This window comes from Gasterosteus aculeatus, chromosome 2 (genome assembly GCF_964276395.1).
Source record: "Gasterosteus aculeatus chromosome 2, fGasAcu3.hap1.1, whole genome shotgun sequence".
In the NCBI taxonomy this organism is placed as follows: domain Eukaryota; kingdom Metazoa; phylum Chordata; class Actinopteri; order Perciformes; family Gasterosteidae; genus Gasterosteus; species Gasterosteus aculeatus.
In genome coordinates, this window is record NC_135689.1 from 21,643,593 (window position 1) to 21,662,091 (window position 18,499).

The 18,499-nt window shown below is 43.8% G+C and overlaps 60 non-coding genes and 1 pseudogene across 60 annotated transcripts; all 61 read left to right on the forward strand.

Moving 5' to 3' along the window:
* The first annotated feature begins 117 nt into the window (after positions 1 to 117).
* On the forward strand, positions 118 to 236 carry LOC144398562 (5S ribosomal RNA). The gene has a single exon (XR_013460709.1). It is a non-coding gene; the product is annotated as a 5S ribosomal RNA (ribosomal RNA).
* Positions 237 to 352: 116 nt separating this feature from the next.
* Positions 353 to 471, forward strand: LOC144401133 (5S ribosomal RNA). The gene has a single exon (XR_013463068.1). It is a non-coding gene; the product is annotated as a 5S ribosomal RNA (ribosomal RNA).
* Positions 472 to 588: 117 nt separating this feature from the next.
* LOC144401134 (5S ribosomal RNA) lies at positions 589 to 707 on the forward strand. The gene has a single exon (XR_013463069.1). It is a non-coding gene; the product is annotated as a 5S ribosomal RNA (ribosomal RNA).
* Positions 708 to 824: 117 nt separating this feature from the next.
* Positions 825 to 943, forward strand: LOC144401136 (5S ribosomal RNA). Its single transcript, XR_013463071.1, has one exon. It is a non-coding gene; the product is annotated as a 5S ribosomal RNA (ribosomal RNA).
* A 117-nt stretch (positions 944 to 1,060) lies between these two features.
* LOC144399369 (5S ribosomal RNA) lies at positions 1,061 to 1,179 on the forward strand. The gene has a single exon (XR_013461514.1). It is a non-coding gene; the product is annotated as a 5S ribosomal RNA (ribosomal RNA).
* Positions 1,180 to 1,295: 116 nt separating this feature from the next.
* On the forward strand, positions 1,296 to 1,414 carry LOC144401137 (5S ribosomal RNA). Its single transcript, XR_013463072.1, has one exon. It is a non-coding gene; the product is annotated as a 5S ribosomal RNA (ribosomal RNA).
* Positions 1,415 to 1,531: 117 nt separating this feature from the next.
* On the forward strand, positions 1,532 to 1,650 carry LOC144401138 (5S ribosomal RNA). Its single transcript, XR_013463073.1, has one exon. It is a non-coding gene; the product is annotated as a 5S ribosomal RNA (ribosomal RNA).
* A 116-nt stretch (positions 1,651 to 1,766) lies between these two features.
* LOC144398477 (5S ribosomal RNA) lies at positions 1,767 to 1,885 on the forward strand. The gene has a single exon (XR_013460624.1). It is a non-coding gene; the product is annotated as a 5S ribosomal RNA (ribosomal RNA).
* A 117-nt stretch (positions 1,886 to 2,002) lies between these two features.
* Positions 2,003 to 2,121, forward strand: LOC144401139 (5S ribosomal RNA). Its single transcript, XR_013463074.1, has one exon. It is a non-coding gene; the product is annotated as a 5S ribosomal RNA (ribosomal RNA).
* A 117-nt stretch (positions 2,122 to 2,238) lies between these two features.
* Positions 2,239 to 2,357, forward strand: LOC144401140 (5S ribosomal RNA). Its single transcript, XR_013463075.1, has one exon. It is a non-coding gene; the product is annotated as a 5S ribosomal RNA (ribosomal RNA).
* A 116-nt stretch (positions 2,358 to 2,473) lies between these two features.
* Positions 2,474 to 2,592, forward strand: LOC144401141 (5S ribosomal RNA). The gene has a single exon (XR_013463076.1). It is a non-coding gene; the product is annotated as a 5S ribosomal RNA (ribosomal RNA).
* Positions 2,593 to 2,709: 117 nt separating this feature from the next.
* Positions 2,710 to 2,828, forward strand: LOC144401142 (5S ribosomal RNA). Its single transcript, XR_013463077.1, has one exon. It is a non-coding gene; the product is annotated as a 5S ribosomal RNA (ribosomal RNA).
* Positions 2,829 to 2,945: 117 nt separating this feature from the next.
* Positions 2,946 to 3,064, forward strand: LOC144399779 (5S ribosomal RNA; annotated as a pseudogene).
* Positions 3,065 to 3,180: 116 nt separating this feature from the next.
* LOC144401143 (5S ribosomal RNA) lies at positions 3,181 to 3,299 on the forward strand. Its single transcript, XR_013463078.1, has one exon. It is a non-coding gene; the product is annotated as a 5S ribosomal RNA (ribosomal RNA).
* A 117-nt stretch (positions 3,300 to 3,416) lies between these two features.
* Positions 3,417 to 3,535, forward strand: LOC144401144 (5S ribosomal RNA). The gene has a single exon (XR_013463079.1). It is a non-coding gene; the product is annotated as a 5S ribosomal RNA (ribosomal RNA).
* A 116-nt stretch (positions 3,536 to 3,651) lies between these two features.
* Positions 3,652 to 3,770, forward strand: LOC144401145 (5S ribosomal RNA). Its single transcript, XR_013463080.1, has one exon. It is a non-coding gene; the product is annotated as a 5S ribosomal RNA (ribosomal RNA).
* Positions 3,771 to 3,886: 116 nt separating this feature from the next.
* LOC144395346 (5S ribosomal RNA) lies at positions 3,887 to 4,005 on the forward strand. The gene has a single exon (XR_013457480.1). It is a non-coding gene; the product is annotated as a 5S ribosomal RNA (ribosomal RNA).
* Positions 4,006 to 4,121: 116 nt separating this feature from the next.
* LOC144398680 (5S ribosomal RNA) lies at positions 4,122 to 4,240 on the forward strand. The gene has a single exon (XR_013460827.1). It is a non-coding gene; the product is annotated as a 5S ribosomal RNA (ribosomal RNA).
* Positions 4,241 to 4,356: 116 nt separating this feature from the next.
* On the forward strand, positions 4,357 to 4,475 carry LOC144396966 (5S ribosomal RNA). Its single transcript, XR_013459112.1, has one exon. It is a non-coding gene; the product is annotated as a 5S ribosomal RNA (ribosomal RNA).
* A 116-nt stretch (positions 4,476 to 4,591) lies between these two features.
* Positions 4,592 to 4,710, forward strand: LOC144401147 (5S ribosomal RNA). Its single transcript, XR_013463082.1, has one exon. It is a non-coding gene; the product is annotated as a 5S ribosomal RNA (ribosomal RNA).
* Positions 4,711 to 4,827: 117 nt separating this feature from the next.
* Positions 4,828 to 4,946, forward strand: LOC144395347 (5S ribosomal RNA). The gene has a single exon (XR_013457481.1). It is a non-coding gene; the product is annotated as a 5S ribosomal RNA (ribosomal RNA).
* Positions 4,947 to 5,063: 117 nt separating this feature from the next.
* On the forward strand, positions 5,064 to 5,182 carry LOC144405038 (5S ribosomal RNA). Its single transcript, XR_013466980.1, has one exon. It is a non-coding gene; the product is annotated as a 5S ribosomal RNA (ribosomal RNA).
* A 117-nt stretch (positions 5,183 to 5,299) lies between these two features.
* Positions 5,300 to 5,418, forward strand: LOC144397871 (5S ribosomal RNA). Its single transcript, XR_013460018.1, has one exon. It is a non-coding gene; the product is annotated as a 5S ribosomal RNA (ribosomal RNA).
* Positions 5,419 to 5,534: 116 nt separating this feature from the next.
* On the forward strand, positions 5,535 to 5,653 carry LOC144398416 (5S ribosomal RNA). The gene has a single exon (XR_013460563.1). It is a non-coding gene; the product is annotated as a 5S ribosomal RNA (ribosomal RNA).
* A 117-nt stretch (positions 5,654 to 5,770) lies between these two features.
* Positions 5,771 to 5,889, forward strand: LOC144395348 (5S ribosomal RNA). The gene has a single exon (XR_013457482.1). It is a non-coding gene; the product is annotated as a 5S ribosomal RNA (ribosomal RNA).
* Positions 5,890 to 6,005: 116 nt separating this feature from the next.
* Positions 6,006 to 6,124, forward strand: LOC144401148 (5S ribosomal RNA). The gene has a single exon (XR_013463083.1). It is a non-coding gene; the product is annotated as a 5S ribosomal RNA (ribosomal RNA).
* A 117-nt stretch (positions 6,125 to 6,241) lies between these two features.
* On the forward strand, positions 6,242 to 6,360 carry LOC144395349 (5S ribosomal RNA). The gene has a single exon (XR_013457483.1). It is a non-coding gene; the product is annotated as a 5S ribosomal RNA (ribosomal RNA).
* Positions 6,361 to 6,477: 117 nt separating this feature from the next.
* On the forward strand, positions 6,478 to 6,596 carry LOC144401480 (5S ribosomal RNA). The gene has a single exon (XR_013463415.1). It is a non-coding gene; the product is annotated as a 5S ribosomal RNA (ribosomal RNA).
* Positions 6,597 to 6,713: 117 nt separating this feature from the next.
* Positions 6,714 to 6,832, forward strand: LOC144395350 (5S ribosomal RNA). The gene has a single exon (XR_013457484.1). It is a non-coding gene; the product is annotated as a 5S ribosomal RNA (ribosomal RNA).
* Positions 6,833 to 6,948: 116 nt separating this feature from the next.
* On the forward strand, positions 6,949 to 7,067 carry LOC144395351 (5S ribosomal RNA). The gene has a single exon (XR_013457485.1). It is a non-coding gene; the product is annotated as a 5S ribosomal RNA (ribosomal RNA).
* A 117-nt stretch (positions 7,068 to 7,184) lies between these two features.
* On the forward strand, positions 7,185 to 7,303 carry LOC144405039 (5S ribosomal RNA). The gene has a single exon (XR_013466981.1). It is a non-coding gene; the product is annotated as a 5S ribosomal RNA (ribosomal RNA).
* A 117-nt stretch (positions 7,304 to 7,420) lies between these two features.
* On the forward strand, positions 7,421 to 7,539 carry LOC144395352 (5S ribosomal RNA). Its single transcript, XR_013457486.1, has one exon. It is a non-coding gene; the product is annotated as a 5S ribosomal RNA (ribosomal RNA).
* Positions 7,540 to 7,655: 116 nt separating this feature from the next.
* LOC144401149 (5S ribosomal RNA) lies at positions 7,656 to 7,774 on the forward strand. The gene has a single exon (XR_013463084.1). It is a non-coding gene; the product is annotated as a 5S ribosomal RNA (ribosomal RNA).
* Positions 7,775 to 7,891: 117 nt separating this feature from the next.
* On the forward strand, positions 7,892 to 8,010 carry LOC144395354 (5S ribosomal RNA). Its single transcript, XR_013457488.1, has one exon. It is a non-coding gene; the product is annotated as a 5S ribosomal RNA (ribosomal RNA).
* A 116-nt stretch (positions 8,011 to 8,126) lies between these two features.
* On the forward strand, positions 8,127 to 8,245 carry LOC144401150 (5S ribosomal RNA). The gene has a single exon (XR_013463085.1). It is a non-coding gene; the product is annotated as a 5S ribosomal RNA (ribosomal RNA).
* A 117-nt stretch (positions 8,246 to 8,362) lies between these two features.
* LOC144395355 (5S ribosomal RNA) lies at positions 8,363 to 8,481 on the forward strand. Its single transcript, XR_013457489.1, has one exon. It is a non-coding gene; the product is annotated as a 5S ribosomal RNA (ribosomal RNA).
* Positions 8,482 to 8,598: 117 nt separating this feature from the next.
* On the forward strand, positions 8,599 to 8,717 carry LOC144401491 (5S ribosomal RNA). Its single transcript, XR_013463426.1, has one exon. It is a non-coding gene; the product is annotated as a 5S ribosomal RNA (ribosomal RNA).
* A 117-nt stretch (positions 8,718 to 8,834) lies between these two features.
* Positions 8,835 to 8,953, forward strand: LOC144395356 (5S ribosomal RNA). The gene has a single exon (XR_013457490.1). It is a non-coding gene; the product is annotated as a 5S ribosomal RNA (ribosomal RNA).
* Positions 8,954 to 9,069: 116 nt separating this feature from the next.
* LOC144395357 (5S ribosomal RNA) lies at positions 9,070 to 9,188 on the forward strand. Its single transcript, XR_013457491.1, has one exon. It is a non-coding gene; the product is annotated as a 5S ribosomal RNA (ribosomal RNA).
* A 116-nt stretch (positions 9,189 to 9,304) lies between these two features.
* Positions 9,305 to 9,423, forward strand: LOC144398681 (5S ribosomal RNA). The gene has a single exon (XR_013460828.1). It is a non-coding gene; the product is annotated as a 5S ribosomal RNA (ribosomal RNA).
* A 116-nt stretch (positions 9,424 to 9,539) lies between these two features.
* Positions 9,540 to 9,658, forward strand: LOC144396967 (5S ribosomal RNA). The gene has a single exon (XR_013459113.1). It is a non-coding gene; the product is annotated as a 5S ribosomal RNA (ribosomal RNA).
* A 116-nt stretch (positions 9,659 to 9,774) lies between these two features.
* On the forward strand, positions 9,775 to 9,893 carry LOC144401151 (5S ribosomal RNA). The gene has a single exon (XR_013463086.1). It is a non-coding gene; the product is annotated as a 5S ribosomal RNA (ribosomal RNA).
* A 117-nt stretch (positions 9,894 to 10,010) lies between these two features.
* LOC144395358 (5S ribosomal RNA) lies at positions 10,011 to 10,129 on the forward strand. The gene has a single exon (XR_013457492.1). It is a non-coding gene; the product is annotated as a 5S ribosomal RNA (ribosomal RNA).
* Positions 10,130 to 10,246: 117 nt separating this feature from the next.
* On the forward strand, positions 10,247 to 10,365 carry LOC144405040 (5S ribosomal RNA). The gene has a single exon (XR_013466982.1). It is a non-coding gene; the product is annotated as a 5S ribosomal RNA (ribosomal RNA).
* A 117-nt stretch (positions 10,366 to 10,482) lies between these two features.
* On the forward strand, positions 10,483 to 10,601 carry LOC144401152 (5S ribosomal RNA). The gene has a single exon (XR_013463087.1). It is a non-coding gene; the product is annotated as a 5S ribosomal RNA (ribosomal RNA).
* Positions 10,602 to 10,717: 116 nt separating this feature from the next.
* Positions 10,718 to 10,836, forward strand: LOC144395359 (5S ribosomal RNA). The gene has a single exon (XR_013457493.1). It is a non-coding gene; the product is annotated as a 5S ribosomal RNA (ribosomal RNA).
* Positions 10,837 to 10,952: 116 nt separating this feature from the next.
* On the forward strand, positions 10,953 to 11,071 carry LOC144395360 (5S ribosomal RNA). The gene has a single exon (XR_013457494.1). It is a non-coding gene; the product is annotated as a 5S ribosomal RNA (ribosomal RNA).
* A 116-nt stretch (positions 11,072 to 11,187) lies between these two features.
* LOC144405041 (5S ribosomal RNA) lies at positions 11,188 to 11,306 on the forward strand. The gene has a single exon (XR_013466983.1). It is a non-coding gene; the product is annotated as a 5S ribosomal RNA (ribosomal RNA).
* A 117-nt stretch (positions 11,307 to 11,423) lies between these two features.
* On the forward strand, positions 11,424 to 11,542 carry LOC144401502 (5S ribosomal RNA). The gene has a single exon (XR_013463437.1). It is a non-coding gene; the product is annotated as a 5S ribosomal RNA (ribosomal RNA).
* A 117-nt stretch (positions 11,543 to 11,659) lies between these two features.
* LOC144395361 (5S ribosomal RNA) lies at positions 11,660 to 11,778 on the forward strand. The gene has a single exon (XR_013457495.1). It is a non-coding gene; the product is annotated as a 5S ribosomal RNA (ribosomal RNA).
* A 116-nt stretch (positions 11,779 to 11,894) lies between these two features.
* On the forward strand, positions 11,895 to 12,013 carry LOC144395362 (5S ribosomal RNA). The gene has a single exon (XR_013457496.1). It is a non-coding gene; the product is annotated as a 5S ribosomal RNA (ribosomal RNA).
* Positions 12,014 to 12,129: 116 nt separating this feature from the next.
* LOC144398682 (5S ribosomal RNA) lies at positions 12,130 to 12,248 on the forward strand. The gene has a single exon (XR_013460829.1). It is a non-coding gene; the product is annotated as a 5S ribosomal RNA (ribosomal RNA).
* Positions 12,249 to 12,364: 116 nt separating this feature from the next.
* On the forward strand, positions 12,365 to 12,483 carry LOC144396968 (5S ribosomal RNA). The gene has a single exon (XR_013459114.1). It is a non-coding gene; the product is annotated as a 5S ribosomal RNA (ribosomal RNA).
* Positions 12,484 to 12,599: 116 nt separating this feature from the next.
* Positions 12,600 to 12,718, forward strand: LOC144401153 (5S ribosomal RNA). Its single transcript, XR_013463088.1, has one exon. It is a non-coding gene; the product is annotated as a 5S ribosomal RNA (ribosomal RNA).
* A 117-nt stretch (positions 12,719 to 12,835) lies between these two features.
* Positions 12,836 to 12,954, forward strand: LOC144398844 (5S ribosomal RNA). Its single transcript, XR_013460991.1, has one exon. It is a non-coding gene; the product is annotated as a 5S ribosomal RNA (ribosomal RNA).
* A 117-nt stretch (positions 12,955 to 13,071) lies between these two features.
* Positions 13,072 to 13,190, forward strand: LOC144405042 (5S ribosomal RNA). The gene has a single exon (XR_013466984.1). It is a non-coding gene; the product is annotated as a 5S ribosomal RNA (ribosomal RNA).
* Positions 13,191 to 13,307: 117 nt separating this feature from the next.
* LOC144395363 (5S ribosomal RNA) lies at positions 13,308 to 13,426 on the forward strand. The gene has a single exon (XR_013457497.1). It is a non-coding gene; the product is annotated as a 5S ribosomal RNA (ribosomal RNA).
* Positions 13,427 to 13,542: 116 nt separating this feature from the next.
* Positions 13,543 to 13,661, forward strand: LOC144397044 (5S ribosomal RNA). Its single transcript, XR_013459189.1, has one exon. It is a non-coding gene; the product is annotated as a 5S ribosomal RNA (ribosomal RNA).
* A 117-nt stretch (positions 13,662 to 13,778) lies between these two features.
* On the forward strand, positions 13,779 to 13,897 carry LOC144395365 (5S ribosomal RNA). Its single transcript, XR_013457499.1, has one exon. It is a non-coding gene; the product is annotated as a 5S ribosomal RNA (ribosomal RNA).
* Positions 13,898 to 14,013: 116 nt separating this feature from the next.
* On the forward strand, positions 14,014 to 14,132 carry LOC144395366 (5S ribosomal RNA). The gene has a single exon (XR_013457500.1). It is a non-coding gene; the product is annotated as a 5S ribosomal RNA (ribosomal RNA).
* A 116-nt stretch (positions 14,133 to 14,248) lies between these two features.
* Positions 14,249 to 14,367, forward strand: LOC144405043 (5S ribosomal RNA). The gene has a single exon (XR_013466985.1). It is a non-coding gene; the product is annotated as a 5S ribosomal RNA (ribosomal RNA).
* Positions 14,368 to 18,499: the final 4,132 nt, after the last annotated feature.

Genomic DNA, 18,499 nt, shown 5'->3' on the forward strand with positions numbered 1-18,499 from the left:
TTTTCATTTCTCTCTCTGGAAGAAATTGAGAAGGCCTTAGAAAGTGAATCCTTTTTCATTATCAAAACTCCAAAACCTTTGACACATTTTAAAAGATTAGGAAGAGGACATACAGTTGCTTACGGCCATACCTCTCTGGCTCCGCCTGATCTCGTCTGATCTCAGAAGCTAAGCAGAGTAGGGCCTGGTTAGTACTTGGATGGAAGACCGCCTGGGAATCCCAGGTGCTGTACGCTTTTTCATTTCGATCTGTAAAAGACACAGAGAAGGCCTTAGAAAGTGACTCCATTTAATTGTCAAAACTACAAAACCTTTGACACATTTTAAAAGATTAGGTAGAGGACATACAGTTGCTTACGGCCATACCTCTCTGGCTCCGCCTGATCTCGTCTGATCTCAGAAGCTAAGCAGAGTAGGGCCTGGTTAGTACTTGGATGGAAGACCGCCTGGGAATCCCAGGTGCCGTAAGCTTTTTCATTTCTCTCTCTGGAAGAAATCGAGAAGGCATTAGAAAGTGACTCCTTTTTCATTATCAAAACTCCAAAACCTTTGACACATTTTAAAAGATTAGGAAGAGGACATACAGTTGCTTACGGCCATACCTCTCTGGCTCCGCCTGATCTCGTCTGATCTCAGAAGCTAAGCAGAGTAGGGCCTGGTTAGTACTTGGATGGAAGACCGCCTGGGAATCCCAGGTGCCGTAAGCTTTTTCATTTCTCTCTCTGGAAGAAATCGAGAAGGCATTAGAAAGTGACTCCTTTTTCATTATCAAAACTCCAAAACCTTTGACACATTTTAAAAGATTAGGAAGAGGACATACAGTTGCTTACGGCCATACCTCTCTGGCTCCGCCTGATCTCGTCTGATCTCAGAAGCTAAGCAGAGTAGGGCCTGGTTAGTACTTGGATGGAAGACCGCCTGGGAATCCCAGGTGCCGTAAGCTTTTTCATTTCTCTCTCTGGAAGAAATCGAGAAGGCATTAGAAAGTGACTCCTTTTTCATTATCAAAACTCCAAAACCTTTGACACATTTTAAAAGATTAGGAAGAGGACATACAGTTGCTTACGGCCATACCTCTCTGGCTCCGCCTGATCTCGTCTGATCTCAGAAGCTAAGCAGAGTAGGGCCTGGTTAGTACTTGGATGGAAGACAGCCTGGGAATCCCAGGTGCCGTAAGCTTTTTCAATTCTATTTGTAAAAGACACAGAGAAGGCCTTAGAAAGTGACTCCATTTAATTGTCAAAACTACACAACCTTTGACACATTTTAAAAGATTAGGTAGAGGACATACAGTTGCTTACGGCCATACCTCTCTGGCTCCGCCTGATCTCGTCTGATCTCAGAAGCTAAGCAGAGTAGGGCCTGGTTAGTACTTGGATGGAAGACCGCCTGGGAATCCCAGGTGCCGTAAGCTTTTTCATTTCTCTCTCTGGAAGAAATCGAGAAGGCATTAGAAAGTGACTCCTTTTTCATTATCAAAACTCCAAAACCTTTGACACATTTTAAAAGATTAGGAAGAGGACATACAGTTGCTTACGGCCATACCTCTCTGGCTCCGCCTGATCTCGTCTGATCTCAGAAGCTAAGCAGAGTAGGGCCTGGTTAGTACTTGGATGGAAGACCGCCTGGGAATCCCAGGTGCCGTAAGCTTTTTCAATTCTATCTGTAAAAGACACAGAGAAGGCCTTAGAAAGTGACTCCATTTAATTGTCAAAACTACAAAACCTTTGACACATTTTAAAAGATTAGGTAGAGGACATACAGTTGCTTACGGCCATACCTCTCTGGCTCCGCCTGATCTCGTCTGATCTCAGAAGCTAAGCAGAGTAGGGCCTAGTTAGTACTTGGATGGAAGACCGCCTGGGAATCCCAGGTGCCGTAAGCTTTTTCATTTCTCTCTCTGGAAGAAATTGAGAAGGCATTAGAAAGTGAATCCTTTTTCATTATCAAAACTCCAAAACCTTTGACACATTTTAAAAGATTAGGAAGAGGACATACAGTTGCTTACGGCCATACCTCTCTGGCTCCGCCTGATCTCGTCTGATCTCAGAAGCTAAGCAGAGTAGGGCCTGGTTAGTACTTGGATGGAAGACCGCCTGGGAATCCCAGGTGCCGTAAGCTTTTTCATTTCTCTCTCTGGAAGAAATTGAGAAGGCATTAGAAAGTGAATCCTTTTTCATTATCAAAACTCCAAAACCTTTGACACATTTTAAAATATTAGGAAGAGGACATACAGTTGCTTACGGCCATACCTCTCTGGCTCCGCCTGATCTCGTCTGATCTCAGAAGCTAAGCAGAGTAGGGCCTGGTTAGTACTTGGATGGAAGACCGCCTGGGAATCCCAGGTGCCGTAAGCTTTTTCATTTCTATCTGTAAAAGACACAGAGAAGGCCTTAGAAAGTGACTCCATTTCATTGTCAAAACTACAAAACCTTTGACACATTTTAAAAGATTAGGTAGAGGACATACAGTTGCTTACGGCCATACCTCTCTGGCTCCGCCTGATCTCGTCTGATCTCAGAAGCTAAGCAGAGTAGGGCCTGGTTAGTACTTGGATGGAAGACCGCCTGGGAATCCCAGGTGCCGTAAGCTTTTTCATTTCTCTCTCTGGAAGAAATTGAGAAGGCATTAGAAAGTGAATCCTTTTTCATTATCAAAACTCCAAAACCTTTGACACATTTTAAAATATTAGGAAGAGGACATACAGTTGCTTACGGCCATACCTCTCTGGCTCCGCCTGATCTCGTCTGATCTCAGAAGCTAAGCAGAGTAGGGCCTGGTTAGTACTTGGATGGAAGACCGCCTGGGAATCCCAGGTGCCGTAAGCTTTTTCATTTCTCTCTCTGGAAGAAATCGAGAAGGCATTAGAAAGTGACTCCTTTTTCATTATCAAAACTCCAAAACCTTTGACACATTTTAAAAGATTAGGAAGAGGACATACAGTTGCTTACGGCCATACCTGTCTGGCTCCGCCTGATCTCGTCTGATCTCAGAAGCTAAGCAGAGTAGGGCCTGGTTAGTACTTGGATGGAAGACAGCCTGGGAATCCCAGGTGCCGTAAGCTTTTTCATTTCTATCTGTAAAAGACACAGAGAAGGCCTTAGAAAGTGACTCCATTTCATTGTCAAAACTACAAAACCTTTGACACGTTTTAAAAGATTAGGAAGAGGACATACAGTTGCTTACGGCCATACCTCTCTGGCTCCGCCTGATCTCGTCTGATCTCAGAAGCTAAGCAGAGTAGGGCCTGGTTAGTACTTGGATGGAAGACCGCCTGGGAATCCCAGGTGCCGTAAGCTTTTTCATTTCTCTCTCTGGAAGAAATCGAGAAGGCATTAGAAAGTGAATCCTTTTTCATTATCAAAACTCCAAAACCTTTGACACATTTTAAAATATTAGGAAGAGGACATACAGTTGCTTACGGCCATACCTCTCTGGCTCCGCCTGATCTCGTCTGATCTCAGAAGCTAAGCAGAGTAGGGCCTGGTTAGTACTTGGATGGAAGACCGCCTGGGAATCCCAGGTGCCGTAAGCTTTTTCATTTCTATCTGTAAAAGACACAGAGAAGGCCTTAGAAAGTGACTCCATTTCATTGTCAAAACTACAAAACCTTTGACACATTTTAAAAGATTAGGTAGAGGACATACAGTTGCTTACGGCCATACCTCTCTGGCTCCGCCTGATCTCGTCTGATCTCAGAAGCTAAGCAGAGTAGGGCCTGGTTAGTACTTGGATGGAAGACCGCCTGGGAATCCCAGGTGCCGTAAGCTTTTTCAATTCTATCTGTAAAAGACACAGAGAAGGCCTTAGAAAGTGACTCCATTTAATTGTCAAAACTACAAAACCTTTGACACATTTTAAAAGATTAGGTAGAGGACATACAGTTGCTTACGGCCATACCTCTCTGGCTCCGCCTGATCTCGTCTGATCTCAGAAGCTAAGCAGAGTAGGGCCTGGTTAGTACTTGGATGGAAGACCGCCTGGGAATCCCAGGTGCTGTAAGCTTTTTTATTTCGATCTGTAAAAGACACAGAGAAGAACTTAGAAAGTGACTCCATTTCATTGTCAAAACTCCAAAACCTTTGACACATTTTAAAAGATTAGGTAGAGGACATACAGTTCCTTACGGCCATACCTCTCTGGCTCCGCCTGATCTCGTCAGATCTCAGAAGCTAAGCAGAGTAGGGCCTGGTTAGTACTTGGATGGAAGACCGCCTGGGAATCCCAGGTGCTGTAAGCTTTTTCATTTCGATCTGTAAAAGACACAGAGAAGGCCTTAGAAAGTGACTCCATTTAATTGTCAAAACTACAAAACCTTTGACACATTTTAAAAGATTAGGTAGAGGACATACAGTTGCTTACGGCCATACCTCTCTGGCTCCGCCTGATCTCGTCTGATCTCAGAAGCTAAGCAGAGTAGGGCCTGGTTAGTACTTGGATGGAAGACCGCCTGGGAATCCCGGGTGCCGTAAGCTTTTTCATTTCTATCTGTAAAAGACACAGAGAAGGCCTTAGAAAGTGACTCCATTTCATTGTCAAAACTACAAAACCTTTGACACATTTTAAAAGATTAGGTAGAGGACATACAGTTGCTTACGGCCATACCTCTCTGGCTCCGCCTGATCTCGTCTGATCTCAGAAGCTAAGCAGAGTAGGGCCTGGTTAGTACTTGGATGGAAGACCGCCTGGGAATCCCAGGTGCCGTAAGCTTTTTCATTTCTCTCTCTGGAAGAAATCGAGAAGGCATTAGAAAGTGACTCCTTTTTCATTATCAAAACTCCAAAACCTTTGACACATTTTAAAAGATTAGGAAGAGGACATACAGTTGCTTACGGCCATACCTCTCTGGCTCCGCCTGATCTCGTCTGATCTCAGAAGCTAAGCAGAGTAGGGCCTGGTTAGTACTTGGATGGAAGACCGCCTGGGAATCCCAGGTGCTGTAAGCTTTTTCATTTCGATCTGTAAAAGACACAGAGAAGGCCTTAGAAAGTGACTCCTTTTTCATTATCAAAACTCCAAAACCTTTGACACATTTTAAAAGATTAGGTAGAGGACATACAGTTGCTTACGGCCATACCTCTCTGGCTCCGCCTGATCTCGTCAGATCTCAGAAGCTAAGCAGAGTAGGGCCTGGTTAGTACTTGGATGGAAGACCGCCTGGGAATCCCAGGTGCTGTAAGCTTTTTCATTTCGATCTGTAAAAGACACAGAGAAGGCCTTAGAAAGTGACTCCTTTTTCATTATCAAAACTCCAAAACCTTTGACACATTTTAAAAGATTAGGTAGAGGACATACAGTTGCTTACGGCCATACCTCTCTGGCTCTGCCTGATCTCGTCTGATCTCAGAAGCTAAGCAGAGTAGGGCCTGGTTAGTACTTGGATGGAAGACCGCCTGGGAATCCCAGGTGCTGTAAGCTTTTTCATTTCGATCTGTAAAAGACACAGAGAAGGCCTTAGAAAGTGACTCCATTTCATTGTCAAAACTACAAAACCTTTGACACATTTTAAAAGATTAGGAAGAGGACATACAGTTGCTTACGGCCATACCTCTCTGGCTCCGCCTGATCTCGTCTGATCTCAGAAGCTAAGCAGAGTAGGTCCTGGTTAGTACTTGGATGGAAGACCGCCTGGGAATCCCAGGTGCCGTAAGCTTTTTCATTTCTCTCTCTGGAAGAAATCGAGAAGGCATTAGAAAGTGACTCCTTTTTCATTATCAAAACTCCAAAACCTTTGACACATTTTAAAAGATTAGGAAGAGGACATACAGTTGCTTACGGCCATACCTCTCTGGCTCCGCCTGATCTCGTCTGATCTCAGAAGCTAAGCAGAGTAGGGCCTGGTTAGTACTTGGATGGAAGACCGCCTGGGAATCCCAGGTGCTGTAAGCTTTTTCATTTCGATCTGTAAAAGACACAGAGAAGGCCTTAGAAAGTGACTCCATTTCATTGTCAAAACTACAAAACCTTTGACACATTTTAAAAGATTAGGAAGAGGACATACAGTTGCTTACGGCCATACCTCTCTGGCTCCGCCTGATCTCGTCTGATCTCAGAAGCTAAGCAGAGTAGGGCCTGGTTAGTACTTGGATGGAAGACCGCCTGGGAATCCCAGGTGCCGTAAGCTTTTTCATTTCTCTCTCTGGAAGAAATCGAGAAGGCATTAGAAAGTGACTCCTTTTTCATTATCAAAACTCCAAAACCTTTGACACATTTTAAAAGATTAGGAAGAGGACATACAGTTGCTTACGGCCATACCTCTCTGGCTCCGCCTGATCTCGTCTGATCTCAGAAGCTAAGCAGAGTAGGGCCTGGTTAGTACTTGGATGGAAGACCGCCTGGGAATCCCAGGTGCTGTAAGCTTTTTCATTTCGATCTGTAAAAGACACAGAGAAGGCCTTAGAAAGTGACTCCTTTTTCATTATCAAAACTCCAAAACCTTTGACACATTTTAAAAGATTAGGTAGAGGACATACAGTTGCTTACGGCCATACCTCTCTGGCTCCGCCTGATCTCGTCAGATCTCAGAAGCTAAGCAGAGTAGGGCCTGGTTAGTACTTGGATGGAAGACCGCCTGGGAATCCCAGGTGCCGTAAGCTTTTTCATTTCTCTCTCTGGAAGAAATCGAGAAGGCATTAGAAAGTGACTCCTTTTTCATTATCAAAACTCCAAAACCTTAGACACATTTTAAAAGATTAGGAAGAGGACATACAGTTGCTTACGGCCATACCTCTCTGGCTCCGCCTGATCTCGTCTGATCTCAGAAGCTAAGCAGAGTAGGGCCTGGTTAGTACTTGGATGGAAGACCGCCTGGGAATCCCAGGTGCTGTAAGCTTTTTCATTTCGATCTGTAAAAGACACAGAGAAGGCCTTAGAAAGTGACTCCATTTAATTGTCAAAACTACAAAACCTTTGAAACATTTTAAAAGATTAGGTAGAGGACATACAGTTGCTTACGGCCATACCTCTCTGGCTCCGCCTGATCTCGTCTGATCTCAGAAGCTAAGCAGAGTAGGGCCTGGTTAGTACTTGGATGGAAGACCGCCTGGGAATCCCAGGTGCTGTAAGCTTTTTCATTTCGATCTGTAAAAGACACAGAGAAGGCCTTAGAAAGTGACTCCTTTTTCATTATCAAAACTCCAAAACCTTTGACACATTTTAAAAGATTAGGTAGAGGACATACAGTTGCTTACGGCCATACCTCTCTGGCTCCGCCTGATCTCGTCAGATCTCAGAAGCTAAGCAGAGTAGGGCCTGGTTAGTACTTGGATGGAAGACCGCCTGGGAATCCCAGGTGCTGTAAGCTTTTTCATTTCGATCTGTAAAAGACACAGAGAAGGCCTTAGAAAGTGACTCCTTTTTCATTATCAAAACTCCAAAACCTTTGACACATTTTAAAAGATTAGGTAGAGGACATACAGTTGCTTACGGCCATACCTCTCTGGCTCCGCCTGATCTCGTCTGATCTCAGAAGCTAAGCAGAGTAGGGCCTGGTTAGTACTTGGATGGAAGACCGCCTGGGAATCCCAGGTGCTGTAAGCTTTTTCATTTCGATCTGTAAAAGACACAGAGAAGGCCTTAGAAAGTGACTCCATTTCATTGTCAAAACTACAAAACCTTTGACACATTTTAAAAGATTAGGAAGAGGACATACAGTTGCTTACGGCCATACCTCTCTGGCTCCGCCTGATCTCGTCTGATCTCAGAAGCTAAGCAGAGTAGGGCCTGGTTAGTACTTGGATGGAAGACCGCCTGGGAATCCCAGGTGCCGTAAGCTTTTTCATTTCTCTCTCTGGAAGAAATCGAGAAGGCATTAGAAAGTGACTCCTTTTTCATTATCAAAACTCCAAAACCTTTGACACATTTTAAAAGATTAGGAAGAGGACATACAGTTGCTTACGGCCATACCTCTCTGGCTCCGCCTGATCTCGTCTGATCTCAGAAGCTAAGCAGAGTAGGGCCTGGTTAGTACTTGGATGGAAGACCGCCTGGGAATCCCAGGTGCTGTAAGCTTTTTCATTTCGATCTGTAAAAGACACAGAGAAGGCCTTAGAAAGTGACTCCATTTCATTGTCAAAACTACAAAACCTTTGACACATTTTAAAAGATTAGGAAGAGGACATACAGTTGCTTACGGCCATACCTCTCTGGCTCCGCCTGATCTCGTCTGATCTCAGAAGCTAAGCAGAGTAGGGCCTGGTTAGTACTTGGATGGAAGACCGCCTGGGAATCCCAGGTGCCGTAAGCTTTTTCATTTCTCTCTCTGGAAGAAATCGAGAAGGCATTAGAAAGTGACTCCTTTTTCATTATCAAAACTCCAAAACCTTTGACACATTTTAAAAGATTAGGAAGAGGACATACAGTTGCTTACGGCCATACCTCTCTGGCTCCGCCTGATCTCGTCTGATCTCAGAAGCTAAGCAGAGTAGGGCCTGGTTAGTACTTGGATGGAAGACCGCCTGGGAATCCCAGGTGCTGTAAGCTTTTTCATTTCGATCTGTAAAAGACACAGAGAAGGCCTTAGAAAGTGACTCCTTTTTCATTATCAAAACTCCAAAACCTTTGACACATTTTAAAAGATTAGGTAGAGGACATACAGTTGCTTACGGCCATACCTCTCTGGCTCCGCCTGATCTCGTCAGATCTCAGAAGCTAAGCAGAGTAGGGCCTGGTTAGTACTTGGATGGAAGACCGCCTGGGAATCCCAGGTGCCGTAAGCTTTTTCATTTCTCTCTCTGGAAGAAATCGAGAAGGCATTAGAAAGTGACTCCTTTTTCATTATCAAAACTCCAAAACCTTAGACACATTTTAAAAGATTAGGAAGAGGACATACAGTTGCTTACGGCCATACCTCTCTGGCTCCGCCTGATCTCGTCTGATCTCAGAAGCTAAGCAGAGTAGGGCCTGGTTAGTACTTGGATGGAAGACCGCCTGGGAATCCCAGGTGCTGTAAGCTTTTTCATTTCGATCTGTAAAAGACACAGAGAAGGCCTTAGAAAGTGACTCCATTTAATTGTCAAAACTACAAAACCTTTGACACATTTTAAAAGATTAGGTAGAGGACATACAGTTGCTTACGGCCATACCTCTCTGGCTCCGCCTGATCTCGTCTGATCTCAGAAGCTAAGCAGAGTAGGGCCTGGTTAGTACTTGGATGGAAGACCGCCTGGGAATCCCAGGTGCTGTAAGCTTTTTTATTTCGATCTGTAAAAGACACAGAGAAGAACTTAGAAAGTGACTCCATTTCATTGTCAAAACTCCAAAACCTTTGACACATTTTAAAAGATTAGGTAGAGGACATACAGTTCCTTACGGCCATACCTCTCTGGCTCCGCCTGATCTCGTCAGATCTCAGAAGCTAAGCAGAGTAGGGCCTGGTTAGTACTTGGATGGAAGACCGCCTGGGAATCCCAGGTGCTGTAAGCTTTTTCATTTCGATCTGTAAAAGACACAGAGAAGGCCTTAGAAAGTGACTCCATTTAATTGTCAAAACTACAAAACCTTTGACACATTTTAAAAGATTAGGTAGAGGACATACAGTTGCTTACGGCCATACCTCTCTGGCTCCGCCTGATCTCGTCTGATCTCAGAAGCTAAGCAGAGTAGGGCCTGGTTAGTACTTGGATGGAAGACCGCCTGGGAATCCCGGGTGCCGTAAGCTTTTTCATTTCTATCTGTAAAAGACACAGAGAAGGCCTTAGAAAGTGACTCCATTTCATTGTCAAAACTACAAAACCTTTGACACATTTTAAAAGATTAGGTAGAGGACATACAGTTGCTTACGGCCATACCTCTCTGGCTCCGCCTGATCTCGTCTGATCTCAGAAGCTAAGCAGAGTAGGGCCTGGTTAGTACTTGGATGGAAGACCGCCTGGGAATCCCAGGTGCCGTAAGCTTTTTCATTTCTCTCTCTGGAAGAAATCGAGAAGGCATTAGAAAGTGACTCCTTTTTCATTATCAAAACTCCAAAACCTTTGACACATTTTAAAAGATTAGGAAGAGGACATACAGTTGCTTACGGCCATACCTCTCTGGCTCCGCCTGATCTCGTCTGATCTCAGAAGCTAAGCAGAGTAGGGCCTGGTTAGTACTTGGATGGAAGACCGCCTGGGAATCCCAGGTGCTGTAAGCTTTTTCATTTCGATCTGTAAAAGACACAGAGAAGGCCTTAGAAAGTGACTCCTTTTTCATTATCAAAACTCCAAAACCTTTGACACATTTTAAAAGATTAGGTAGAGGACATACAGTTGCTTACGGCCATACCTCTCTGGCTCCGCCTGATCTCGTCAGATCTCAGAAGCTAAGCAGAGTAGGGCCTGGTTAGTACTTGGATGGAAGACCGCCTGGGAATCCCAGGTGCTGTAAGCTTTTTCATTTCGATCTGTAAAAGACACAGAGAAGGCCTTAGAAAGTGACTCCTTTTTCATTATCAAAACTCCAAAACCTTTGACACATTTTAAAAGATTAGGTAGAGGACATACAGTTGCTTACGGCCATACCTCTCTGGCTCCGCCTGATCTCGTCTGATCTCAGAAGCTAAGCAGAGTAGGGCCTGGTTAGTACTTGGATGGAAGACCGCCTGGGAATCCCAGGTGCCGTAAGCTTTTTCATTTCGATCTGTAAAAGACACAGAGAAGGCCTTAGAAAGTGACTCCATTTCATTGTCAAAACTACAAAACCTTTGACACATTTTAAAAGATTAGGAAGAGGACATACAGTTGCTTACGGCCATACCTCTCTGGCTCCGCCTGATCTCGTCTGATCTCAGAAGCTAAGCAGAGTAGGGCCTGGTTAGTACTTGGATGGAAGACCGCCTGGGAATCCCAGGTGCTGTAAGCTTTTTCATTTCGATCTGTAAAAGACACAGAGAAGGCCTTAGAAAGTGACTCCATTTCTTTGTCAAAACTACAAAACCTTTAACACATTTTAAAAGATTAGGAAGAGGACATACAGTTGCTTACGGCCATACCTCTCTGGCTCCGCCTGATCTCGTCTGATCTCAGAAGCTAAGCAGAGTAGGGCCTGGTTAGTACTTGGATGGAAGACCGCCTGGGAATCCCAGGTGCTGTAAGCTTTTTCATTTCGATCTGTAAAAGACACAGAGAAGGCCTTAGAAAGTGACTCCATTTCATTTTCAAAACTACAAAACCTTTGACACATTTTAAAAGATTAGGAAGAGGACATACAGTTGCTTACGGCCATACCTCTCTGGCTCCGCCTGATCTCGTCAGATCTCAGAAGCTAAGCAGAGTAGGGCCTGGTTAGTACTTGGATGGAAGACCGCCTGGGAATCCCAGGTGCTGTAAGCTTTTTCATTTCTCTCTCTGGAAGAAATCGAGAAGGCATTAGAAAGTGACTCCTTTTTCATTATCAAAACTCCAAAACCTTTGACACATTTTAAAAGATTAGGTAGAGGACATACAGTTGCTTACGGCCATACCTCTCTGGCTCCGCCTGATCTCGTCAGATCTCAGAAGCTAAGCAGAGTAGGGCCTGGTTAGTACTTGGATGGAAGACCGCCTGGGAATCCCAGGTGCCGTAAGCTTTTTCATTTCTCTCTCTGGAAGAAATCGAGAAGGCATTAGAAAGTGACTCCTTTTTCATTATCAAAACTCCAAAACCTTAGACACATTTTAAAAGATTAGGAAGAGGACATACAGTTGCTTACGGCCATACCTCTCTGGCTCCGCCTGATCTCGTCTGATCTCAGAAGCTAAGCAGAGTAGGGCCTGGTTAGTACTTGGATGGAAGACCGCCTGGGAATCCCAGGTGCTGTAAGCTTTTTCATTTCGATCTGTAAAAGACACAGAGAAGGCCTTAGAAAGTGACTCCATTTAATTGTCAAAACTACAAAACCTTTGACACATTTTAAAAGATTAGGTAGAGGACATACAGTTGCTTACGGCCATACCTCTCTGGCTCCGCCTGATCTCGTCTGATCTCAGAAGCTAAGCAGAGTAGGGCCTGGTTAGTACTTGGATGGAAGACCGCCTGGGAATCCCAGGTGCTGTAAGCTTTTTTATTTCGATCTGTAAAAGACACAGAGAAGAACTTAGAAAGTGACTCCATTTCATTGTCAAAACTCCAAAACCTTTGACACATTTTAAAAGATTAGGTAGAGGACATACAGTTCCTTACGGCCATACCTCTCTGGCTCCGCCTGATCTCGTCAGATCTCAGAAGCTAAGCAGAGTAGGGCCTGGTTAGTACTTGGATGGAAGACCGCCTGGGAATCCCAGGTGCTGTAAGCTTTTTCATTTCGATCTGTAAAAGACACAGAGAAGGCCTTAGAAAGTGACTCCATTTAATTGTCAAAACTACAAAACCTTTGACACATTTTAAAAGATTAGGTAGAGGACATACAGTTGCTTACGGCCATACCTCTCTGGCTCCGCCTGATCTCGTCTGATCTCAGAAGCTAAGCAGAGTAGGGCCTGGTTAGTACTTGGATGGAAGACCGCCTGGGAATCCCGGGTGCCGTAAGCTTTTTCATTTCTATCTGTAAAAGACACAGAGAAGGCCTTAGAAAGTGACTCCATTTCATTGTCAAAACTACAAAACCTTTGACACATTTTAAAAGATTAGGTAGAGGACATACAGTTGCTTACGGCCATACCTCTCTGGCTCCGCCTGATCTCGTCTGATCTCAGAAGCTAAGCAGAGTAGGGCCTGGTTAGTACTTGGATGGAAGACCGCCTGGGAATCCCAGGTGCCGTAAGCTTTTTCATTTCTCTCTCTGGAAGAAATCGAGAAGTCATTAGAAAGTGACTCCTTTTTCATTATCAAAACTCCAAAACCTTTGACACATTTTAAAAGATTAGGAAGAGGACATACAGTTGCTTACGGCCATACCTCTCTGGCTCCGCCTGATCTCGTCTGATCTCAGAAGCTAAGCAGAATAGGGCCTGGTTAGTACTTGGATGGAAGACCGCCTGGGAATCCCAGGTGCTGTAAGCTCTTTCATTTCGATCTGTAAAAGACACAGAGAAGGCCTTAGAAAGTGACTCCTTTTTCATTATCAAAACTCCAAAACCTTTGACACATTTTAAAAGATTAGGTAGAGGACATACAGTTGCTTACGGCCATACCTCTCTGGCTCCGCCTGATCTCGTCAGATCTCAGAAGCTAAGCAGAGTAGGGCCTGGTTAGTACTTGGATGGAAGACCGCCTGGGAATCCCAGGTGCTGTAAGCTTTTTCATTTCGATCTGTAAAAGACACAGAGAAGGCCTTAGAAAGTGACTCCTTTTTCATTATCAAAACTCCAAAACCTTTGACACATTTTAAAAGATTAGGTAGAGGACATACAGTTGCTTACGGCCATACCTCTCTGGCTCCGCCTGATCTCGTCTGATCTCAGAAGCTAAGCAGAGTAGGGCCTGGTTAGTACTTGGATGGAAGACCGCCTGGGAATCCCAGGTGCTGTAAGCTTTTTCATTTCGATCTGTAAAAGACACAGAGAAGGCCTTAGAAAGTGACTCCATTTCATTGTCAAAACTACAAAACCTTTGACACATTTTAAAAGATTAGGAAGAGGACATACAGTTGCTTACGGCCATACCTCTCTGGCTCCGCCTGATCTCGTCGGATCTCAGAAGCTAAGCAGAGTAGGGCCTGGTTAGTACTTGGATGGAAGACCGCCTGGGAATCCCAGGTGCCGTAAGCTTTTTCATTTCTCTCTCTGGAAGAAATCGAGAAGGCATTAGAAAGTGACTCCTTTTTCATTATCAAAACTCCAAAACCTTTGACACATTTTAAAAGATTAGGAAGAGGACATACAGTTGCTTACGGCCATACCTCTCTGGCTCCGCCTGATCTCGTCTGATCTCAGAAGCTAAGCAGAGTAGGGCCTGGTTAGTACTTGGATGGAAGACCGCCTGGGAATCCCAGGTGCTGTAAGCTTTTTCATTTCGATCTGTAAAAGACACAGAGAAGGCCTTAGAAAGTGACTCCATTTCTTTGTCAAAACTACAAAACCTTTAACACATTTTAAAAGATTAGGAAGAGGACATACAGTTGCTTACGGCCATACCTCTCTGGCTCCGCCTGATCTCGTCTGATCTCAGAAGCTAAGCAGAGTAGGGCCTGGTTAGTACTTGGATGGAAGACCGCCTGGGAATCCCAGGTGCTGTAAGCTTTTTCATTTCGATCTGTAAAAGACACAGAGAAGGCCTTAGAAAGTGACTCCATTTCATTTTCAAAACTACAAAACCTTTGACACATTTTAAAAGATTAGGAAGAGGACATACAGTTGCTTACGGCCATACCTCTCTGGCTCCGCCTGATCTCGTCAGATCTCAGAAGCTAAGCAGAGTAGGGCCTGGTTAGTACTTGGATGGAAGACCGCCTGGGAATCCCAGGTGCTGTAAGCTTTTTCATTTCTCTCTCTGGAAGAAATCGAGAAGGCATTAGAAAGTGACTCCTTTTTCATTATCAAAACTCCAAAACCTTTGACACATTTTAAAAGATTAGGAAGAGGACATACAGTTGCTTACGGCCATACCTCTCTGGCTCCGCCTGATCTCGTTTGTAGGCCCAGCCCCCACCAGGAATCAGGAAGTGAACACAGATGCGATTTGTTTGGCGCTTGGATCCATTTCGGTGCTCTAATCTGAACAGTTTTTTGTGGTGTTTTGATATGCCCTAAAGCTTTTTTTTAATTGAGGTTTTTTGGCAAGACAGAGTTTAGTACCCCCAGCAGTATTGTACTGTTTGGGGGTAAGTGTATCGCTTCTCTTACCTAAAATGGCGGACCAACATGATGAACGAACACGGAACGGACAAAAGGAATCCCAAATGAATAGTGCTTTAGAATCAAACAGTGGTTTGAGCATGGACAGTATGGACAAAAACAACAAGAAGCTCACAGTTAGTGTAGAGCTGGAAGGAGGAAGCAGCATAAGTGCAATGGAGCTGATGAAATACGTGCGGCAATTGTGTGGTGGTCTGGTGGCTTGCCGTGTGGTGGGCCACAACAGATATGAAATGACAATGAGCCACCCGAAGGGAAAGGAAAGATTGTTGGAAGGCTTCAAAATGGGAGAGACGAGGATCCACGCACGGGAGCTGTGCAACAACGAGCTGGTGGTGTCATTCCTAAACCTGCCATTCTACATTGAGGACTGCGAGATCCACGCCAAACTGTCGAGCTGGGGTGTGTCGGCAGCTTCACCAATCAAAAGGCGGATGTGGCCTGGGACAAATGTTGCTGATGGGACACGATTCCTAAAGGTAAAATTCAATGATCATGTCCAGTCCCTGCCGTATTCTACAAAGTTTAGTACTGCTCTGGGTGCAGAATACTTTAGAGTGATACACGACAAACAAATGAAAGTATGCAGGATGTGTATCCAACCTGGGCATATCATGAGGGAATGTCCGGAGTTTCAGTGCCATAAGTGTGGAGTCCAGGGGCACTTTGCTAGAGAATGCAAAAAAAATAAAAACAAATGTAGCTTATGCTATAACAGTATGGAGGAATGCATATGCAACCAGAGTGAGAGTGAATCAATCATGATAGACAATGAAACTATAGAGTCTGGGGAGGATAACAATGGGACGTCGGGGGACGAGAGTGTCATAGGAGAGGAGGGTGTGGAGAGTAAACTGGAGAAGGAGGGGGATAAAGAACTCTCAGAAGAGGATGATGAAGTGAGGGGTGAGACGGGGAAAATGGGAGGAGCAGGTTTGCACAAAAGTACAAAGGAGGACACGAGAAGGGAAAATTTGGAGGAGAGTGTACCGGCATCAACGAGCGAAAAAGGTGGAAGGACGCTCTCAGGGCAGTGTGTACCATCAGATCAAGAAGCCCCGACTAGAAACCTAGAACTACCGATGGCGACAGACTCGTTGCCGGCAAGACAGCCAGACAAAAGGCTGCACAGCGACTCGGATGACCCTCATCCTAAAACAGACCCGGACATGGACTTTGAGAAGGCGAAGGTTTTAAGAAATAGAGCCGAGGAGAGAAAAGCAAAGGTCATGGCTAAGAAAAAGCTGAAAAACAAAAATAACTAGATGGTATGCACTTTCATATATATTACAATGATGGCTTCCTTTGGTTTCCAAATTACCTCTCTGAATGCCAACGGGCTTCGAAATAAAAATAAACTGGACTCAACTTTAAAACAACTCAAATCAGAAATAATATGCCTTCAGGAAACAAATTGGGATGTTTCTTTACGGGAAAATGTGATCAAACAGTGGGGAGGGAAGGTCATCTCAAATGAGGGAACCCCAAACTCTTGTGGTGTGGCCTCACTCTTTCAAGCCAATATCTTCAAAACCATTAACGAGGTTCATAGGGACCGAGAAGGTAGGGTTTTGGTCGTTGATTTCTGCCTGGCAAACGATACATTTAGGCTGATAAATGTGTATGCACCAAATGGAGAAGGGGAAAGAAAACAGTTCTTTAAAAATCTAGAGAAATGGTGTAATGAAAACACGTTTGTAATTGGTGATTTTAATGTGGTCCTAATGGAAAAAGATTTGTCCAAAAACAATGTCTATAGAAATGATTCTAGTAGAAGTACACTGAAAAAAGTAATGAATAATTGCAATATAATAGATATTTGGAGGATATTAAATAAAAACAAAACTGCATTTTCAAGAAGACAAGCTGTTGAAGGAATATTGAAGCAGTCAAGAATTGATTTCTGCTTAGTGGCTTCAGGTGTGGTTAAACATATAACATCCTGTGAATACTACTTTTACTCTGGGAGCGATCACGCTTCAGTGACAGTGTGTGTGGGAGGTGCGAGAATGAAGAGGGGAGGGGGTTTATGGTGTCTAAATATAAGCCACCTGAAAAACGACATATTAAAAAGTAAAATTGAAAGGTATTTAGCAAAGGTGACACACGATATGGCTTTTGTAGATGACGTGTTTTGTTTTTGGGAGGATGTTAAAGAAAAACTAAAAAAAATGTGTATAAGGTTCAGCAAAAACAAAAACTGGGAGAATAAAAGAGAGGAACGAGAGTTAATTCTCCTCCTGCAAAACGAAATAGAAAAATGTGAAGAGGATCCAAATTATGACAGTGAAAAATATGAACTGTATAAAACCAGAATAACTGAACTAGAAAAAAAAAGATGTGCGGGTGCAATAATACGGAGTAGAGCAAAATATATAACTGAAGGAGAAAGATGCACAGCTTTCTTTCTAGGTCTAGAAAAAACAAATCAAGAAAAGACTTATATATCGAGCATTGAAAATTCCAGGGGGGAAATAGTAGAAGAAACCGAAGGCATTTTGAGAACCATACAGGGTTACTATCAAAAATTATTTGAAAGTGAAGGGATTGTGACTAGCGAAATGAATGAAGTAGTAAATAAAATAAATAATAAACTAGAAGATAACGACAGTGGGAGGTGCGAGATGCCGCTCTCACTGAGCGAAATAGAACAGGCCATAATGAAGCTAAATAAAAATAAAAGCCCGGGGGCAGACGGTTTGCCTGCCGAGTTCTTTCAAGAATTTAAGGAAATGCTGGGGCCACTTTTGCTGACACTCTATGAACAGATGGACACTGAGCAGAGGGCTCCAGCATCATTTACGGAGGGGATAGTCACTCTAATTTTCAAAAAAGGGGAGAAAAAGCTGCTTTCCAACTACAGACCGATCAGTTTGCTTAACACAGACTATAAAATATTCACAAAAATACTCGCAAACAGATTAAAAACTGTAATAAATTCAATAATAGGACCAACGCAGGCTTACAGCATTCCGGGGAGGGACATCTCAGACACCATCAACACAATCAGAGATACAGTAAGCTGCTTAAATAAGGAGGGAGGGATTTTGTTAGGAGTAGACCTAGAGAAGGCTTTTGATAGAGTGGAACATCCCTTCCTGTGGGCCGTGCTGGAGCGTTTTGGTTTTGGACCAATATTCATAAAAAGAATCAAAATGATGTACAGCGGAGCGAAAAGTAGGGTGAAATGTAATGGTTTACTAACTAACAGTTTTGAGCTAGGACGATCAGTGAGACAGGGTTGCCCGCTGTCGGCGCTGCTCTACAGCCTGGTGGCGGAGCCCCTGGCCTATACTATAAATAACGACGACCTAATAAAGGGAATCTGGACACCGGCAGGAAACCAAATTAAAATTATGCAGTATGCAGATGATGTAAATATTTGTGTGAAAACTAGTAGCTGCATAAACAAAGTATTAGACCATATAAAGAAATATGAAAGAGCATCAGGCGCAAAAATTAATACAAAAAAAACCGAGCTGATGGTCTTCGGGCCCTGCAATGTCCCAGCTGATATGTGGGGTTTTAAAAAAATAGAGGACGAAAGGAAAATCTTGGGTATATATATAGGTAAAAATGAAAAGAGTGCAACGGACAAAACATGGAACGAGGTTTTGGTAAAAATAAAAAACCTGCTAAATTTATGGTATGCAAGAGGCCTCGCTTTGAAGGGAAAGGTAATAGTAGTAAATGCCCTGATACTGTCCAAAATTAATCACATTCTGGGGTCCTGTGAGCTGCCCACTTGGGTG